Source organism: Somniosus microcephalus, chromosome 8, assembly GCF_052327205.1.
Source record: "Somniosus microcephalus isolate GS21.2 chromosome 8, FLI_Smic_1.0, whole genome shotgun sequence".
Lineage (NCBI taxonomy): Eukaryota > Metazoa > Chordata > Chondrichthyes > Squaliformes > Somniosidae > Somniosus > Somniosus microcephalus.
The window spans coordinates 157,600,379-157,620,629 of record NC_140994.1 but is presented as its reverse complement, the minus strand read 5'-3'; the positions used below and the strand labels follow the sequence as shown (position 1 = coordinate 157,620,629).

General features: G+C 42.5%; 1 protein-coding gene and 1 long non-coding RNA gene across 4 annotated transcripts in view; one reads left to right on the top strand and one right to left on the bottom strand.

The window, feature by feature from the left end:
* Nucleotides 1-13,147, top strand: part of LOC147113882 (uncharacterized) — a 99,881-nt gene extending 86,734 nt beyond the window's left edge. For both annotated transcript variants that reach the window (XR_015079299.1, XR_015079298.1), the window contains exon 3: nt 13,070-13,147. This is a non-coding gene — a long non-coding RNA (uncharacterized LOC147113882). The remainder of the gene's footprint in view (nt 1-13,069) is intronic.
* Nucleotides 1-20,251, bottom strand: part of sncb (synuclein, beta) — a 122,331-nt gene that overhangs the window by 8,286 nt on the left and 93,794 nt on the right. The gene's annotated exons all lie outside the window — the stretch shown is intronic.

Here is a 20,251-nt window from a genome sequence, read left to right as displayed (position 1 = left end):
CTCTGGAGGTACATCTCTGACTGCAAATTCCAGCCTAATATGTGTGAATCTACTAACTTGGGGGGGTGTGAGGGGGATGTATTAATTCATTGCCTCTGGTGATATACCCATCTAAGGTCATCTTTAAGAAGATAATTAATGTCTCAACACTGACAGCTGTGACATGAAAGAGTTCTTCATTTGGCATTACAAAACATTGCTCTAGCTGCTCAACTTTAGTTCAGGTTGCTTGTGTACTTAAATTCCATGAGGTTGACTTAGAAATCATATCACTCATGTATGACATTGAATTGGGAATGTTAGGCCGCGATTTTGCTCAGAGGGTGGGTTTGGAGGCGGGTCAGAGGTTAAATTCATTTTGATTGACGGCAGGTTCCGATCCCACCATCAACCCACCTCCAAACAGCTTTCCCAAGTATCGAGTCCCCGATTTGCGAATGGACCCGACACCTAACAGTGGGAAGCGGATTAAAGGCAATTACCTGCCTATTAACAGGCACTTGCCAGTAGTTTTCAGCCTGTTTTGGGATTTTCCCGCTTCTGGCTCAGGTTTCCCGACGTCTGAACACCACGCCAGGTAAGTGTGGCGTGCTGTGAGTCTGCTGTAATGTTTGTGGAATGATGACAGCTGCAGAAGTGGTGAGAAGGATCCAATGTTGCACATGGTAAGTTTCAGAGCAAAGAAAATGTGGGGTACTGCATTTTTAATACATTTACAAATTTCTTTAGCTTACAAGTTTTTAAATCCACCTCATTGGGAGAACCACTCTCACCAGTGACAGTTCACTTCTGTCACCTTACCTGCAGCTGCCATCTATTCTAGCATATGGAGGGTGTCATTGGAGAGTCTGTGTGCAAGAGGTCACCTTTGTGCAATGATTGTCAGTGTTTTCAGCACCTCAATGCTGTCAAACACTGAGAAATCAACTGTCAAAATAAAATTGTGTGTGGTCCCTTTAAGGAAACCGGCAGATGACGTTTCATCAGACCCGCTTCCTGTTAATTGGCCGGTAAGCCTGCAGGGTGGGCTTAACAAAGTCAATCAAGGTAAAATCACGTCTGTGAAGCGGATGCCGCTGGGGGCGGGACTGGAAGCCAGAAACCAACTGTCCCGCACTCAACCTGCCTCCATTAATAAAATCGCGGCCTTAGGGCTGGATTTTCTCAATGGAGACATGCTGGAGGCAGGACTTCTGGTTTCTGGGTTTCAGTCCTGCCCCCAGCGACATCTGACTAACCCACGCTATTTTCCCTTGATTGGCCTTGTTAAGCCCGCCCTGCAGGCTTACCTGCCAATTAAGGGAAAGCCGGTGACTGATGACGTCAGCGTATGACGTTTAGCTGTCAAACTTTTTGACACATGAATTGTTGCATCTGAGAATGCAGCAGCCATTTTGTCATCTCTGCCGTTGAGATGAGGCATCTCTGGATCCTCAAAGGTTGAAGCCTGCAGAAAGAAGCAAAGCTAAGGAATTTTTTCCCAATACTTTACACTCACCTCTCATACTTACCTCTCCACACTTGCACCCATCACTCACCTCTACAGCTGACATTTGACCCCTCTCACCCCTGCAGACCCACAGGCCGCCTCACTGACCCTGGCGAGGTTCACAGCTGTCGAGAAGCACGCAATTGCAGGCGTAAAATGGGGAAAAGCCTCAAAACTGCCCGTTAACTACCTGTTAACAGGCAGTTAATTGGCTCTAATCCCCTTCCCGCCTCAAGGAGATGGGTCCCTGCGTGACTCGGAGACCCGCCTCCTGGGAAGATTGCACAGAGACGGGTTGGGAGCGGGGTCGGTACCCGCTCCTAGTTTCTGCCATTTTCCCGGTAGTCCCACCTCCATACCTGCCTTCCCAGGGCTGGGAAAATCCCCCTCCCCCCCATAGTGTCAGCTGTGGCTCAATGGTAGTACTTTTGCCTTGGCATCAGAAGGTTGTGGGTCGAAGCCCCACTCTAGAGACACAAGCACTAAAATCTAGGCTGACACCTCAGTGCAGTACTGAGAGAGTGCTGCACTGTTGGAAGTGTCGTCTTTAGGATGGGACATTATACCACAGCCCAATCTGCCTTCTCAGGTGGAGGTAAAAGATCCAATGACAGTACTCGACAAACAGTAAAAACAAAATTTGAAATGTGCATCATTTATAAACACTCCCTGAAATTGTGCTACAATGGAAGCCTCGGAACGTTGCCGTGTGAACAAAATTATGCCTTTTTTCGCAGCTGCTGCTGAGTGAACACTAGAATGCACAAAAATTAATTGGCATCTGAGCAAATATTTCCTTTAAATAATCCTCCAGCTGTGCACTGAGAACTGTAGTGAGCCAAAAATGTTAACTTTAATGGATGACTTTGCATATAGTAGAATAAAAAACTCATCAAATGAAAGTATGTGAAAGTCATGAAGTAATCACTACAGCACTGAATTTAATTTGTGAGAAGTGTGTTGATGTCCATGCCACTGCAGTCTCCCTTGCCTTGAAGTTTTGATTTATCAATTTTTATGAAATGTTGCTTTATGATTGAATAAATATTTCAGAGGTGACTTGAATTTACTTCTGGCATTTCTGGCATGTGGGAGAAATGGGTTTCGATTTGTGGGGTACTGGGATATGAGGGAGCTGTTCCATTTGGACGGGCTTCACTTGAACCATGCTGGGGCTAGAGTCCTGATGAATCGAATAACTAGGGCTTTAAACTGAATAGTGGGGGTGAGGATCCAGGTGAGTGGGAATTTCAAAAGTCAATGAGAAATGAGAAAGCAATAGAGCAGGATAGAGATGGGGGAAATAATAACTAGAGTGTGACAGGAAGGGGCAGAATGTTTAAAAATAAGACTGCAAGAGAAAATGGGGCCAAAGCAAGGAGAAATGGTAAAAAGACAAAGTTAAAAGCTCTATATCTGAATGCACGCAGCATTCATAACAAGATAGATGAGTTGACGGTACAAATAGATACAAATGGGTATGATCTGATCGTCATTACAGAGACGTGGTTGCAAGGTGATCAGGGCTGGGAACTGAATATTCCAGGGTATTTGATAATTCGGAAGGATAGACAGAAAGGAAAGGGAGGTGGGGTGGCTTTGTTGGTAAAGGATGGGATCAGTGCAGTGGTGAGAAGTGATATTGGCTCAGAAGATTAAGATGTAGAATCGGTTTGGTTGGAGATAATAAATAATAAAATGAAAAAGTCTCTGGTGGGCATAGTCTACAGGCCCCCGAACAGTAGCAATACTGTTGGACAGAGTATAAATCAACAAATAATGGAGGCCTGTAAAAAAGGTACAGTAATAATCTTGGGTGATTTTAATCTCCATATTGATTGGACAAATTAAATTGGCCATGGTAGCCTTGAGGAGGAGTTCATATGAGTGCATCTGGGATGGTTTCCAAGAACAGTATGTAATGGAACCAACCAGGGAGCAGGCGATCTTGGATCTGGTACTGTGTAATAAGACAGAATTAATAAATGATCTCATAGTAAAGGATCCTCTAGGAAAGAGTGATCATACCATGGTTGAATTTCAAATTCAGTTGGAGGATGAGAAAGTTGTATCTCAAACCAGTGTCCTGATCTTAAACAAAGGCAATTAATGGCATGAGGGCAGAACTGGCTAAAGTGGACTGGAAAAATAAATTAAAGGGTAAGACAGTTGAAATGCAGTGGCGGACATTTAAGGAGATATTTCATAACGCTCAACAAAAATATATTCCAGTGAGAAAGATTTTAACAGAAGGGAGCACCATCCGTGGCTAACTAAGGAAGTAAAGGATGGTATCAAATTGAAAATGAAGGCATACAATGTTGCCAAGATTGGTGGGAGACCAGAGGTTTGGAAAACTTTTAAAAACTAGCAAAGGATGACTGAAAAAAAATAGAGGGATCAATTACGAGAGTAAACTGGCAAGAAACATTAAAACAGATAGTAAGGGCTTCTACAGGTATATAAAAAGGAAGAGGGTAACTAAAGTAAACATTGGTCCCTTAGAGGATGAGACTGGGGAATTAATAATGGGGAACAGGGAAATGGCAGAGACTCTGAACAAATATTTTGTATCTGTCTTCAGGGTAGAAGACAGTAACAACATCCCAATAATGGATAATCAAGGGGCCACAGGGAGGGGGGAACTAAAGACAATCACTATCACTAAGGAAATAGTACTTGGTAAAATAATGGGACTAAAAGATGACAAGTCCCCTGGACCAGATGGCCTGCATCCCAGGGTCTTAAAAGAAGTGGCTGCAGAGATAGTGGATGCATTGGTTGCAATATACCAAAATTCCCTGGACTCTGGAGAGGCCCCAACGGATTGGAAAACCGCAAATGTAACACCCCTATTTAAGAAAGGAGGGAGACAGAAAGCAGGAAACTATAGCCCAGTTAGCCTAACATCTGTCGTTGGGGACAATGCTGGAGTCCTTTATTAAGGAAGCAGTAGCAGGGCATTTGGAAAATCATAATGCAGTCAAGCAGAGTCAGCATGGTTTTATGAAAGGGAAATCATGTTTAACAAATTTGCTGGAGTTCTTTGAGGAGGTAACGAGTGGGGTGGACAAAGGTGAACCAGTGGATGTGGTTTATTTGGATTTCCAGAAGGCATTCGGTAAGGTGCCACATAAAAGGTTACTGCATAAGATAAGAGCTCACGGAATTGGGGTAATATATTAGCATGGATAGAGAATTGGCTAACTAACAGAAAGCAGAGAGTCGGGATAAATGGGTCATTTTCCGGTTAGCAAACGGTAGCTAGTGGGGTGCCATGGGGATCGGCGCTGGGGCCTCAACTATTTACAATCTACATTAATGACTTGGATGAAGGGACCGAGTGTAATGTAGCCAAGTTTGCAGATGATACAAAGATGGGTGGGAAAGCAAGTTGTGCAGAGGACTCAAAGAAACTGCAAAGGGATATAGGCAGGCTAAGTGAGTGGGCAAACATTTGGCAGATGGAGTATAATGTGGGAAAGTGAGAGATTATCCACTTTGGCAGGAAAAATAAAAAAGCAAATTATTATTTAAATGGAGATTACAAAATGCTACAGTTCAAAGGGACCTGGGGGTCCTTGTGCATGAAACACAAAAAGTTAGCATGTAGGTACAGCAAGTAATCAAAAGGGCAAATGGAATGTTGGCCTTTATTTCAAAGGGGTTGGAGTATAAAAGCAGGGAAGTCCTGCTACAACTGTACAGCGTATTGGTGAGACCACACCTTGAGTACTGCGTACAGTTTTGGTCTCCTTATTTAAGGAAGGATATACTTGCATTGGAGGCAGTTCAGAGATGATTCACGAGGTTAATTCCAGAGATGAGGGGGTTGACTTATGAGGAAAGGTTGAGCAGGCTGGGCCTATACTCATTGGAATTTAGAAGAATGAGAGGCGATCTTATTGAAACATATAAGATACTGAGGGGGCTCGACAAGGTAGATGCAGAGAGGATGTTTCCCCTCGTGGGGAAATCTAGAATGCAGGGGCACAGTTTTAGAATAAAGGGTCGCCCTTTTAGAACTGAGATGAGGAGGAATTTCTTCTCTCAGAGGGTCGTAAATCTGTGGGATTCTCTGCCCCAGAGAGCTGTGGAGGCTGGGTCATTAAATACATTTAAGGTGGAGATAGACACATTTTTGCAAGATAAGGAAGTGAAGGGTTATGGGGAGCGGGCGGGGAGGTGGCTTTGAGCCCAAGATCAGCCATGACCTTATTGAATGGCGGATCAGGCTCGAGGGGCCAAGTGGCCTATTCCTGCTCCTATTTCTTATGTTTTTATGTTCTTAATGCCGTGTGCAGAGTTTCAGTGAGACATCATGGCCGAACTGGCTTTGCATCACACACAAAACATTACCTTCACTATGGAACACTTTGTTTCACAATGTCTGATAAATAGGTCTCCAAAAATTAAATGTAATTTCAGTCATTACTTTGTCTCCTTCATGTAAAGCAAATGCAGAGTTGTAAAAGATTCTATAACCACAGAAAAATGCATCTCCACTGCAAAAAATGAAGTACAACTAATGTCACAAATTTTATGCCACATAATGTTAATAATTTTTTACTATGTTTGTTTTGTAATTGAAAGGTAAAAGGTGCTAAATCAAAGCAAATATAAGGAACAATAAGGAAGTCATGCTCAAACTGTATAGTCCTCTGGTCAGACCATAACTTAAGTACTGTGTCCAATTCTGGTCACCGAGACAAGAGGAAGCCCTGAAGGGAGTTCAGAAAAGGCCATGAGGCTGTTCCCTTGTATTAAAGGTCTAAAGTATGAGGAAAACCTGGAGAACTTTAGGCTTTTCAGTCTTGAAAGAGGTGATTATGTAGAGATATTTAAGATAATAAATTGTAGGGCAGAATTACGTCAAACCAAATTGAGAGTTGTATGAGGGAACATAGGTTCAAATTAGTAAAAGGCAAATTTAGGACTGATGTCACAAAGTTTTCTTTACACAGAATGAACAATGTAGTGAATGGACTTCTGTGTAGAGAAATGGAGGTGAAGGTTTCCATTTGAAAAATAGCAACAACAGGTATGGTAGCATAATGATTATGTTACTGGACTAGTAATCCAGAGGCCTGGACTAATGATCCAGAGACATGAGTTAAAATTCCACCACTAAATTTAAATTCAATTAAATAAATCTGGAATAAAAAGCTAGTATCAGTAATGGTGACCGTGAAACTACCGGATTGTTGTAAAAACCCATCTGGTTCGGCCACTGCCATCCTTACCCAGTCTGGCATATTGTGATTCTAGACCCTGAGCTGTTGACTTAAGCTGCCCTCTGAAATGGCCTAGCAAGCCACTCAGTTGTATTCAAGAAGGTGGCCATCTTCTCGAGGGCAATTAGGGATGGGCAATAAATGCTGGCCTTGCCGGTGATGGCCACATCCCGTGAATGAATAATAAAAAGAAACTTGTACTTGTATAACACCTTTAATGTAGAAAAAAGCCCAAGGTGCTTCACAGAGGTGTAATCAGACAAAAATGGATGCCAAGTCAAAGAAGGGTAACTAATAGATCGGTCAAAGAGGTGGGATTTAAGGAGGGTCTTAAAGAAAAGACAGAGGTGGAGAACAGGAGGGTTTATGTAGGGAATTGCAGAGCATGGGAGGCTGGTGTGCAGGATGGGATATGGGAAGGGAAATTTTGGATGAACTGAAATTTACAGAGCATGGAAGATGGCATGCCGGCCAGGAGAGAATTAGGAGAGTCAAGTCTGATGTGACAAAGGCATAGATAAGAGTTTCTTCTGGAAATTGCAGTGCTCTGATAACAGAGGCAGTGGAGGAGTTGAGGTAGAGTTATGTTTCTTCTTCATGCATGTGGAAGCTGACCCTATGTCTGTGGATGATGTAAATGAAGAGGAGGGGGCCAAGGATAGATTCTTGGGTGGGTGGGGTGGGTGGCAGTAGAAGTACCGATGTGGATAGGAAGAGAAGACATGACTGGAGATATTTTCACTACGATCGTGTAGGTAAAAGCAGAACCACGAAAGAGCAATCCCACTGATTTGAACAGCAGAAAGACGTTGGAGGAGGAATGTGCAATTGGCCATGTCAAAAGCTGCAGAAATGAGGGATAATGCACCACAAACAGAGAGAGGATGCCATTTGTGACTTTAGTTAGCGTCATATCAATATTTAACATTTAAGGGACTGTAGGAAAGTTAAGTGATGCCACAAAAGCCTATTAGAATTGGGATTTTGGGTTCTTGTGGTGTTTGACAATTTCATGATTTGGGTACTCATACGTTATCTTGGAGCTGTAGTGTTAAAACCAAAACACTGCTAGGTGAAGCATTGCAGGGTGTGATCAATTGTTTTTACCTGGGTTCTTAAAATTTAGTCGAAAAGCCAACAGATTGAGTATTGTTCTTCAAATATTATTTCATCAAAACATCAGGAAGAGTAACAGACAATTAATGAGGTGTCCATGCTTTGAAATCTGAAATAGAAATATTTTATTTCCTCAGCCAGTGCCGACTGATCTGTGCTGTAGCTTTTTAACCTACCATTCAGGGATTTGATTCCCATTACAGATCAATTAACAATCTTTCACTGTTGATTTACAATAATCCTCTTAATCCACACTTTTTTTTTTGGCTTTTTATTTTGTTCTTTAGAATCAGTCAACCTTTCAGTTGCGTCAGTGTTTTTTTTCCACCCCATGACAGGATGTATCAAAGACTGTCACATGCATCCATTAAAAGTGCAAAATCGCTTCTCCAAGGTGATGTCTTAGTTCTTTATTTGTTATTTTCTTAATTTTATCTTTCATCTGCATTTTAATACCCATGCCATTCTTTGACTCAGCAAATGGGCAAGTAACCTGTCTCAAGTCTTTTCCAGCCCTCTCGCAGGAGATTCCATGGCTGGGGGGAAGAAGAGAGTGTTTAGTTATGATGTTCTGGCCATCACGGTGTGGGGTAGGCTTGATGGACCAGCTGGTCTTTTCCTGCCCGCCAATTTTGTATGTTCATATGTTTTACAGCTTTACTTTTAGCAGGCAACTGTACCTTTTGTGCGGCTGACTGGCACAGCATGCTGGCCATCCTCCCACTGCAGCAAAAAGGCCGGAGCCATTTAGAGGCCCGGGCCTCGTTAAAATAGAACCAGGGAGCAACTTGCTGGATTAAGGCCAGCACAATATCAGGAAGGCCAGCGCAATATCAGGCAGCCCAGAAGCCATCCAGATGGCAGCAAGGTAAGTCCAGGGGGAGAGTGAAGGGTGCGGGGGGAGTGGTGGTGGAGGGGTGGTCGCGATCTCTCAAAAAAATGGGAGCCTGAGGCAGCAGCGGCCTAGATTATTTTGGTGGGGCTTTGGTGGTCCTGCAAAAATAATGGCCCTAAAATTGCAGTCGGTGGCGTAACTAATACGCCACCGACCTCCAAAAGTAATCTGCACTTACCTGGTGCGAGGCCCCGTTCGAATACTTGTGTTGTTTCACTGCGGAGTTGAGCGCAGCGTACTGGCCCATGGATCCCGGGGCGCACCATGTGCCTAAGCGTACCTGGGATCACGTGGGGCGGTGCTCCAATCAGGAAACAGAAATCTCCAATGTATATTCATGATTTTTTTGTCTTACTCACCCCAGCTATATTAATAAATAAATCGGTCTCTCACTCACCCCAGTTATATTACATAATAAATCAGTCTCTCTCTCATCCCAGTTATAAATAAATCAGTCACTCACCCCAGTTATACTAATAAATAAATCTCTCATTCTTGATAGATTGTTTTCATCCTTTGCCTATTTGTCTCTGTAAGTTGTGTTGGGATCAGGAAATAGTTAGGTGGATATAGATATTTATTTTGAAGATTTTTTTTTCATGACGGGTGTATATTTCAAGCTGCTGCATATAAGAACATAAGAATTAGGAGCAGGAGTAGGCCATACGGCCCTTTGAGCCTGCTCCACCATTCAATAAGATCATGGCTGATCTGCTACCTGAACTTCATCTTCCTGCACTATCCCCATATCCTTTGATTTCCCTAGTGTCCAAAAATCTATCGCTCTCAGCCTTGAATATACTCAATGACTCAGCATTCACAGCCCTTTGGGGTAGAGAATTCCAAAGAGTCACAAACTTCTGAGTGAAAAAATTCCTCCTCATCTCAGTCTTAAATGGCCGATCCCTTATCCTGAGACTGTGCCCCCTAGTTCTAGACTCTCCAGCCAGGCGAAACAACCTCCCAGCACTTACCCTGTCAATCCCCCTCAGAATCTTATATGTTTCCCCCCTCCCCTTACATTGTGCACACAGACTCCTGAGCCTGCTTGCACTAGCCGTAAAATTTTCTTGTGTAATTGCTGGGCAGTTGATGGGCAATTAGCCCAAATCTGTGCCAGCAATTATAATTTTACAGTCGCAGCAGATGATCTGACAAGTCGGAACATGACAGATCGCAAGTTCGTGATTTAGCGCATGTGCTATAATCCCGAACCTGCAGTCAATTTCAAAGGTGGTATGATGGCATAGTCTGAGAGTATGCCGTCATACCAACTGCAAATTCTGCCCCAATATAAAACTTACATTTCTGGGGGTTCTTCAGCTGCATTACCAATGAAACTTGGTGGAGAGTGCACACTGCACACTCTAACCAGTTCTGTCCTATAATGACAAGCAGGTACATCAGAGGACCCTGATTTACATATTTTAAAAATGGCAGCGGGCACAGCATCAGCATAAGCAGAGCGCTAAGTCTACCGACCCCATTTTGAAGCCGTTACCACCCCGTTACCACTGATTCCAGCAAGTTAAAATCACCCCTTAGTCTTTGATGGGTTACACAGTTTGACTCCCTCTGACTACTTTTTCCTTTCGTGAACTCTCAACTTGCTACTACAAAGTGCAACATAATAAAATACCAACATGCTGTGCCACTAAGCTGCTCAAAATGTTTTATTTCATTAGTTTTGAATTGCAACTCAAACTGCCTTTGTTAAGTTGCCTTTGTGTCACCCTCACTTTTTCAACCTAGTTTTATTGGAAACTCTATTCAAAGTATAATTTTTGAAGAATATAACACTAGCTTGTTTGTTGGCAAATGAGTGCACAGCAAGATCCAATATAATGACCAAGTAAACTGTTTTTGCTGCTGTTGGTTGAGGGATACATGTTGGCTGGGGCACCAGGAGAACACCCCTGCTCTTTGAATAGTGCTACCGATCTACATAAGCAGGAAGACAGACCCTTGGTTTAATATTTCACCTGAAAGATAGCACCTCCTACAATGTGGTACACTCCTGCAATATTAACCTAGATTATGTATTCAAGTCCTGGAGTGGTGCTTGAACTTATGGCCTTCTGACTCAGAGGTAAGAGTACTACCACTGAGCCAAGGCTGAGATACATTGATTAAGTGGGTAGGGGGTGGTGGCGGTGGGTGGGGGGGGACTAGGTGGTGGGAGACCTCATTGAGGTATAGAAAAAATAGGTCCAGATATGGCTAAACCCAGGAAAGGAATATTAGGAGAATTTATTTACTAAAAGAATGGTATGTCTTTAGAATGGGAGGGTTCCGAATGTGCCATAGAGAGACAGAAATATCAGGGAGGTTCAGAATACAGCTGGATGCTATAATAGGCGAGTTTGGGTACCAGAGGGATAAGCTTCAATGGGAAGAATTGCCTTTTATCATCCTGGATTTTCCTTATGTTCTTCTGAATATGTTTTGATGTACACTTGCTGTGACATGGGCATGTATGCAAATGCTTGTTCTTTTGCTTTCTTATCAATTTATTGCATTCACTGCTCCATTGGGATTAGAGAAATTCTGATTGACCTTGTGCTTCAAGCTTCAAAGAATTAACAAAAACAGATTTAAGTGCCAGTAATAAAATGGCAGTTATACAGGCGCACTGAATTAAGTACAAGTGGAGAGAGGAAGGCAGGGATCACGTTTCAGATTCTGCTTTATACAATCTCTGACTAATACACACAGATCTTCAATTAACACAGATATGGGGGTTCACTTGAAAATGAGACAAAGCCACATTTGGTTGTATTCTTTGTTACCCACTGGCGATTGTAATATCCATAATATGTTGTGGCATCTCTACATTCTCAATTCGCTGTTACAACATTATCGTCTCTTAACAAGCAGATAAGGTACCTAAAATAAAACAGCAGCCTTATCTCGAACTGTGGCTTTGCCCCATTTTTCACAACAAACATTGAATAGCATTTTATGATCAAAGTACGTGCACACAAATCAGTTTTCTGAAAGTAGGTCAGCTAAATTTGAGCAGGGGCAGGGCTGTACTTCTCACAGCACTCATTTTTTTGCCAGTGTCTTTAATCGAAATACTGTTAATCTCCACAGTACTGAAAAGCATGGAGTGCACCACTGTAATTTTAAGATCTTGCGCACCATCATCATTGATACTGGAAAATATGTTTGGCAATACAAAGGGGATGATATCCAGAAAGAAGATTATTGGCTGTCAGCGCTTGTTTAATAGCCATGGCACTTAATGCCGGCGTATGTAATTGTGCGGCTGTGAGGAACAGAAAAGACTGATGCAGATGTTTGTTTTATTGCACATTTATCCAGTTCCAACTAAGATCATAGTATTAGACTTGGCATTCTCTCCGTGTTTAAAATGACAATGTCTATTTTAGGGAAAATTTTTGCCTGAGTTCCATTTCCATCAGTTTCAAACCATGGATTAGTATTTCAATTAGAAATGGCATATTAATTTCATGTGTATATGATGGTGACGATAGCAATTCTAGAGAACAGAATATTTCCCATCTCCATCCAGCAACAGTTTAAAGCGCTCGGATGTCATACAAATTAATCCTTCGGTCTAACCTCAGAAAATCACTCCTACTTCATCAGCCTGCTATGTCCTTCCTCTGCATTACCTGTAATGTATTATCCCCTAAATAAGACGACTGAGGTATTAGGAAATACTAGATGTGCATAGTGCAACATGAAGCAAACTTCCCAAACATGTTATCCAGCAACAAAAAGAAATGTTGACTCTGAATGGCAGACCTCTCAAGATAAATAGGAACTAAAGTACTATTTTTTGTGAAATCTGTGTTCCTTTTGTCATATTACTGTTGTGCTGAAAGAATGTAATCTCAAGAGACATTATAACATACACCATGAAAATATCACTAACTGGAAACCTGACAAAAAAATTACACGCTAGAGGAGGGCTTCTCTTTACTTCTGTAAAATGCTTTGGAGAAATTGTGTCAGTTATTTAGCTGTGAATATTAGATATACATACGTACGAACATACGAATTAGGAGCAGGAGTAGGCCACTCGGCCCCTCGAGCCTGCTCTGCCATTCAATAAGATCATGGCTGATATGTGGTTAGATAGCTCATAGCCCAACATTTGAAGCTGTTCAGCAGACTAACATTTATGAAGGAATGTATAAAGTACCATAAATCATAATTTGTGGTATGACACAGTTTTATGAATGATATCAATCGATGAATGAGCTGGTTGATAAGCTGCATCATTGTTGCGTTCATGTAGTGTAGAGCAAGTATATGGTACCATTTTTTTCATTTCCTACATTTTCATTTCCTACATTACAACAGTGACTACACTTCAAAAGTACTTCATTGGCTGCAAAGCGCTTTGGGACGTCCGGTGGTCGTGAAAGGCGCAATATAAATGCAAGTCTTTCTTTTTCTTTTTTAATTCTTTTCTGTGTGATCTTTTGGATGTTCTGGCAGAGTCAGTGTGAACTTCTACTTGAAATAAGGTGATAATCATGATATATAAGTACACCCCACCACGATGGCTGGACCATCATGGCTAATCAATCCTTTCCCTAGCCCCCCCGCCACCCCCCATCACATCAAACCCACCCTCAAAGCCCTGTAATCTCCTGGGAAAGGCAAAAAATCAGAAAAATCCTAGGTCCAACAAGGGAATAAATACTCTGTAAAATTCCTCTCCAGGTGATCCAAACCAGTCCAGGAGATCTTACACATAGAACAACACAGGTAGAAACAAAAGGTTGTGAAGTAAAGGAAACAGTAAGAGAGAAAGAAAAATGCCAGAGGGACTGCGAAATAAACAATTATGAAGCTAAAGAAGTATAGAGGAAGGGATAAAGGGCTACAAAGAAGAAGAAGCACAGCAACATAAGCAGATAAAACTAGGAACAAACAGACCTACAGGGTGAAAGAAAGAAAATAGAAACGTCTGAAATAAATTAAGAGCCAGGGAACTACAGGCCTAGCAGCCTGACATCCATTATTGGGAAGATGCTAGAAGGGATCATAAGAGATGTCCCTTTATGATCACTGGGAAAGGGAAGGGGACATTAGAAATTCATAACATGGCTTCCAAAAAAATAGGCTGTGCCTAACAAGTTTGATAGAGTTTTTTGAGGAAGTCACTAGGGTAGTGGATGAGAGAAATTTGGTAGACATTGTCTACCTGGACTTTCAGAAAGCCTTTGAGAAGGTACCTCGCACTAGGTTATTTCACAAGATGGAATCTTGTGAAATGAGTAGAAATTTGAAAAACTGGATTAGGAATTGGCTTCACCCCGATGCCAAAAAGATGTAAACGGATGTGGTTCAGCTTGGAGACATGTTACTAGTGGGGGTCCCCCAGGGATTGGTCATAGGCCTGCTACTCTTCATGGTCTTTATTAATGACCTGGACAGCGGTGTTGGGAGTATGGTAAGTAAGCTTGCGGATGACATCAAAATCTGTGCAAGGGTTAAGTCGGTAGAAGAGTGCAATCAAATCTAGAAAGATTTAGATATGCTAGGGAAGTGGGCCACACATTGGCAAATGGCATTTAATTTAGGTAAATGTAGTGTCATGCATGTTGGTCGGGCCAACACAGAATGCACGTATCATTTGCAGGGAACAATACGGAGAGAGATCGAGAGAGAAAAATATCTTGATGTTATTGTGCCTAGATCACTGAAGGCTCATGACCAATGTAGAGAAACGGTAGATGTTGGGTTGTATTAATAGAACCATTCAGTATAAATCAAAGGACACCATTTTGACACTGTACAGGTCGCTGGTCAGACCATCTCTGGAATACTGTACCCAGTTTCGGTCCCCCAAAAAGTGGCCATGGAAAAGGTCCAGAGGAGAGCTACAATAATGATTCCTAGCTTAAAGAGCCTCAGCTACTCAGATAGGTGCAAAGATCTCAGCCTATCTACTTTACAGCAGCATAGAGGTGACCTAATAGAGGTCTATAAAATAATTAAAGGTCCGAATCATGTCCCTATTGTTAGATTATTCCAGTTTAACAGATTGGGGAGGATCAGGGGTCGTGCGTTTAAACTATGTAAGAGAATGAATAGACTGGATATTAGGTGGTTTTTCTTTTGCCAGAGAGCAGTGAGCCTCTGGAATACATTGCCGGCTGGTGTGATGGGTGCTGACTCTCTGCATGTCTTAAACAGGGAGCTGGGCCAGTTCCTGACTGGGGCGGAGATTGCGTTGTATAGAAAGTAACACTTGGTCCATGTGATCTCTTGGAATGTTTTTGATCGCCTGAGGGGGTCGGAGAGGAATTTTACAGAGTATTTCTTCTCTTATTGGCCTGGGTTTTTTCTGTTTTTTTTGCTTCTTCCCAGAGATTACATGGCTGCGGGGGTGGGTGTGAGGTGGGGGGAGGGAGTTTCAAGGGAGGGAAGGTGTGTTTAGCCATGATGGCCCAGCCATCGTAGTGTGGGGTAGGCTTGATGGACCAGCCGGTCTTTTCCTGCCTATCATTTTCGTATGTTCATATGAAACAAAGATGAAAGGAGGTCTATGATAAAATTGTAAAATGTGAATTTGGGCTTGTAATTTCCTGCACAGTGAGTGCGTGATCTCAACAATGTGATCCGGCAAGGTAGGGAAGTCACCTTTGGCAGCAGGCACTCATCCCCATGGAATAATCTATATTGGATACATCTGAAAGTGGAGAACATGTACTGCCTTATTATTTTGCTCTCCCTTTTGTGAGCGTGCTTCTATTCCGCTTGTGAAGTATGTCAGTATTAGGCTATAAAGTTATGCTTTCCACAACTATTGAATAATAGCCCAGTGAATAACAAATAAAGAAGAATGAACCATTAACAGCACTTTCTGAATATGGTACAGTACTATTTATAAATCAAATTGACTTGAGAGCATGATAAGGTCAAGTAGATGGCTGTTTTTTTTGCTGTTTTGAAGACAATACTATTAGGTTGTACACATAGAATTCACTGACATTGCCATTAATGTACTTTCACTGTGAAGTTAAGGGGGGAAAAATTGAGTCGGGCGTCCTTTGGGGCGCTAACTTCACTGGTGCGCTACTTTTAGCGCCCCCAAAAAATTAGCACCAACACGGCCGAAATTCATCAGTAGCGCCCCAAGAGGGAAGCAGGGCGCTACTGGAAGCGCTCTGCCTCCCTCATGGGGCACTGTGAGGGAATATCGCGGTGCTACGTGCGTTGCGCCGTGGTACTGCAGGCCTTCCTCCCCTTCTTAAAGGGGAGGGGCCTAGTGCAGCGTAACCCGGGGCCCAGCTGGGCCACCAGGGATCAGAGTGCCAGCAAAAGAGCCCAGCACTCAAGAGAAGTGCCGGGCTCACGGAGCGCAGCCGGCACTCCATGGGGGGGGCTGCAGAGGAGGCTGGGGACAGCAATGGGGGCAGGTGCTGGCAGGCGGCCAGCAACAAAAATGGCCGCCCGGCACGTTGCCTTTAATTAGCGCTGCCCCGGCCGCAGGTAGGCCCCCCTGACCCCGTCGGACATAGTGCCCAGCGGTAAGTCAGGGGGCGCTACCGAAGATCGGAGCCGGGACGCGAGCGGGGCACTGTGCACGGCGATGATGTCATTGCCTGCAGCGCCACGGGGCGTTAACGGTTACCGCTGCTGCTAACCTCCCGCTGAATTTTGCGGGAGGCGTTGGCGGTGCCGTGCCCGGGAGCTAGTTGCTTTGTGCCCCATTAGCGCCCTAAGAGGGCACTAATGGGAGGCGCAAAGCAACCAAATTTTTCCCCCAAGAAGTGCTAATGGAAGGCAAGTGCAATATGCCACCTTAGCCATGGCTTAGTGGTGGCACATTCGCCTCTCAGTCGAAAGGTTATGGGTTCAAAGCCCATTTCAGAGACATGAGCATATAGCCTAGGCTGACACTTCAGTGCACTACTGAGGGAGAGGTGTTGTCTTTTGAATGAGACTTTAAACTGCGGCCACGACTGTCCTCTCAGATAGATACAAACAATCCCATAGCACTATTCAAAGAAGACAGGGAAATTCTCCCAGTGTCATGGCCAACATTTATCCCTCAACCAACATCACTAAACTAAAGCTGATTGTCTGGTCATTTATTTCATTGCTGTTTGTGGGGGCTTGCTGTGTCCAAATTGGCTGTGACATTACCTGCATTACAACAGTGACTACACTGCAAAAGTACTTCACTGGTTGTAAGGTGCTTTGGGACATCCTGAGATTGTGAAAAGTGCTATATAAATACAAGTCTTTCTGTCTTTCCTTTTTCATTTAAAAACTGTTTCCTATATAAAGGAATTCAAATCAGGCTGGTTTAAATAACTCCTCCTTTTTCCAGCTCCCTGGTAGCCCATAGTGAAATGAACATATCTGTTAAGTCTGTGTGTTCTAGTTATTGTTAATAAGAATCACTGCACACAGACCACAAGAATAAATTCAACAGGTCTTTACTAGTCGAAGGTCAGGCTGAACTGCCCAATAAATCATTACACAGCACTTATATACCGGTGTGGTCACCACCGGTATTACAGTATACAGCAGCCAAGATAAAGTAGTGCATCTCTTAAAATAGTTCTCTTAAAGGTGGAACGGTTACATACACCACAATATCCAAGGCAGAAGCTTGCTTAGCAGTTAAGGAAAAATCCCAGTATGCCTGAGTGCATTTGAAAAATATAAGCAAGTTAAATTTAGTCTATAAAAATTATTTCTGTTGAAAGCTACAGGATTATTGCAACTATCACCTCAAACCAAACAATGATTTTCTGATAAACAAAGAGACATAAAAATTAATAAAAACAAGTACAGATAAATTGGGTCAAATATCAATTTGTGCATTTTACACTGTTTGAAAATTAATGTTGTGGCTTTAATTTGAAAAGAAACAACATATGAGAATAATTCTATTCTGATCAGTTTCAGCATACTAACATTTCCCTGAAAGGAATGTCCAAACCCCAGAGCATCAGTGTGTGCTTTGCATATCAGAGCAAATATGAGTAATTTATTACATTAATCTTACTGTCATGATGTAAGTTCCCACACAGCTGTTAATGCAATATTATATTGTCCTTCAGAAAATACTGAGGAGCACTGCTCTTGCTTCCTTGAATGGCATATTAATTATTTGCAGTGGAAGCTTCCAGATTTTTTTAAAGCCATGCGGGGCGATTTTGCCAGCCCCAGGGAGGTGGGTTTGGAGGTGGGACTTTCTCCAATTTTTTGACAGATGAAACGTCATATGCTGACATTCTCTGTCACTGGCTTTCACTTAATTGGCCTGCTAAACCCGCTGGGCGGGCTTAACAAAGTCAATCAAGGGAAAGTGGCGTGGGTTGGCCACAAGTCGATGGAGGCAGGACTAAAACCCGACAAGTCCCCACTGGCAAAATCACCCCCATAGTGTCTTTTAATAATCTTTCTTCATTGTTTATTACATCATCAGCAAACAGATAATCTCCTTTCTGGAATTCTAATTGTTTGATTGACTGCCTTAAAATTTACTGGGAAATTGAAATAAAGTTCTGAGGTTTTATTAGTTAACTTAGATGTAGATGCCTTCTCCACTTGAATGCCTCCCTTTCTCTTGAAAAAAATGCAAGAAAGGGTTAATTTGCTCTAAAGGTTGGCGATAACATTTATAAGTAACTAACTAACTTAGTTAGCAGCTATTGTGTAGAAAACAGCAGAGTCAGCAAGTTGTATCCTGTTATTGAAGCCGGAACAAACCTCAGTTACAATGCTAGGACATGTACAGGAATCTGACTGGTGCAGGCATATGATGTGAAAACAAGGGAAGTAAGTGTGGCATGTGCTGATTGGTTTAGGCTGTGTGTATAGGACAGTGCTTCAGTCTATATGCAGTGTCGAAGATTTTGAGGCACGAGGTGATGGAAGCATCCAAGACGGAAGGGAACAGGCCTATTGCATAACATCAAGAGGCACACTTCTATCTAGGACAGAGCGGGTGATATGCTTTCTGCATGGTTCTGTAAACTGTCGCTCATGTACTGTAATGTGTTAAGTTTTGCAAGTCTTAAATAAAGTATCACGTGTCCAATTGGTGTTGAGTCGAATTCCCGAAAAATGAATTGCACTATACACCAAAGGATTGAACTCTACCTAGATGTAAGAGCTGACAATATCTCCTTTGCCTAGAGTGCAATGAAAGTCCTTTTAGTAAATTGAAGGTGCAAAAATGGATTCTCTTTGTCGCTCTCCTCCTAGACATTTTTAAGGAAGACTTTCAAGCATCTTCCAAAGCTAAGTCTAACATAGTTATGTGGGTAATGTGACCCTACAGCGAGACCAGTTCATGCAATGTCTTGATTTTTCTTGACAATATTCTCCCTAGCATAAAATTCACCATGCAACTGTCGTAATGAGCTTCAGGGGCTGAATGGCCTACTTTTGTTCCTATGTCATATTGTTCCTATGTACCTTATGATAAACTTTGTTTTCAAGACGTACAGTCAAATGCGTATTCAATTAGTCCCACTATCTCAACAATAGTCAATTGAGGTTCGTAACCTTCTGCATACAAAGCTTTTTATTTAAATGTTTTAATTGGTGCAATATACAAAGTATTACAAATTATTTACAGCACAGAAACAGGCCATTCGGCCCAACAGGTCCATGCCGGTGTTTATGCTCCACACGATCCTCCTCTCACCCTCTTCATCTAACTCCACCAACATATCCTTCTATGATTTCTCCCTCATGTGTTTATCTAACTTCCCTTTGAATGCATCCATGCTCCTCACCTCAACCACTCCCTGTGGTAGCGAGTTCCACACTCTCTAGACAAAGAATTTTCTCCTGAATTCCTTACTGGATTTATTAGTGACTACCTTATATTTATGGCCCCTAGTTCTGGTCTCGCCCACAAGTGGAAACATCTTCTCTACGTCTACCCTATCAAACTGTTGCATGATCTTGAACACCTCAGTCTTCTCTTGCCTAGAGAAAAGAGCCCCAGCCTGTTCAATCTTTCCAGATAGATATAACCTCTCAGTTCTGGTATCATTCTAGTAAATGTTTTTTTGGACCTTCTCCAGTGCCTCTATATCCTTTTTATAATATGGAGACCAGAACTGTTCACAGTACTCCGAGTGTGGTCTAACCAAGGTTCTAGACTAGTTTAACATAACTTCTCTGCTTTTCAATTCTATCCCTCTAGAAATGAACCCCAGTCTTATTAATCTGCATTGCTACTTTTAGTGATCTGTGTATCTGTACCCCCAGATCCCTCTATTCCTCTACCCCATTTAGACCATTTTCCAGGGAGTATGTGGCCTCCTTATTCTTCCAGCCAAAATGTACCACTTCACAACATATTGAAGTTTATTGCCAATTGCACGCCCATTCTGCAAGTTTATTAATGTCTTCCTGTATTTTGTCGCAGGGTAAAAAGGATATAAAGGCACTGGAGAAGGTGCAATAAACCTTTACTAGAATGATACCAGAACTGAGAATGTTTTACCTATCAGGAAAGACTGAACAGGCTGGGGATCTTTTCTCTAGAAAATAGAA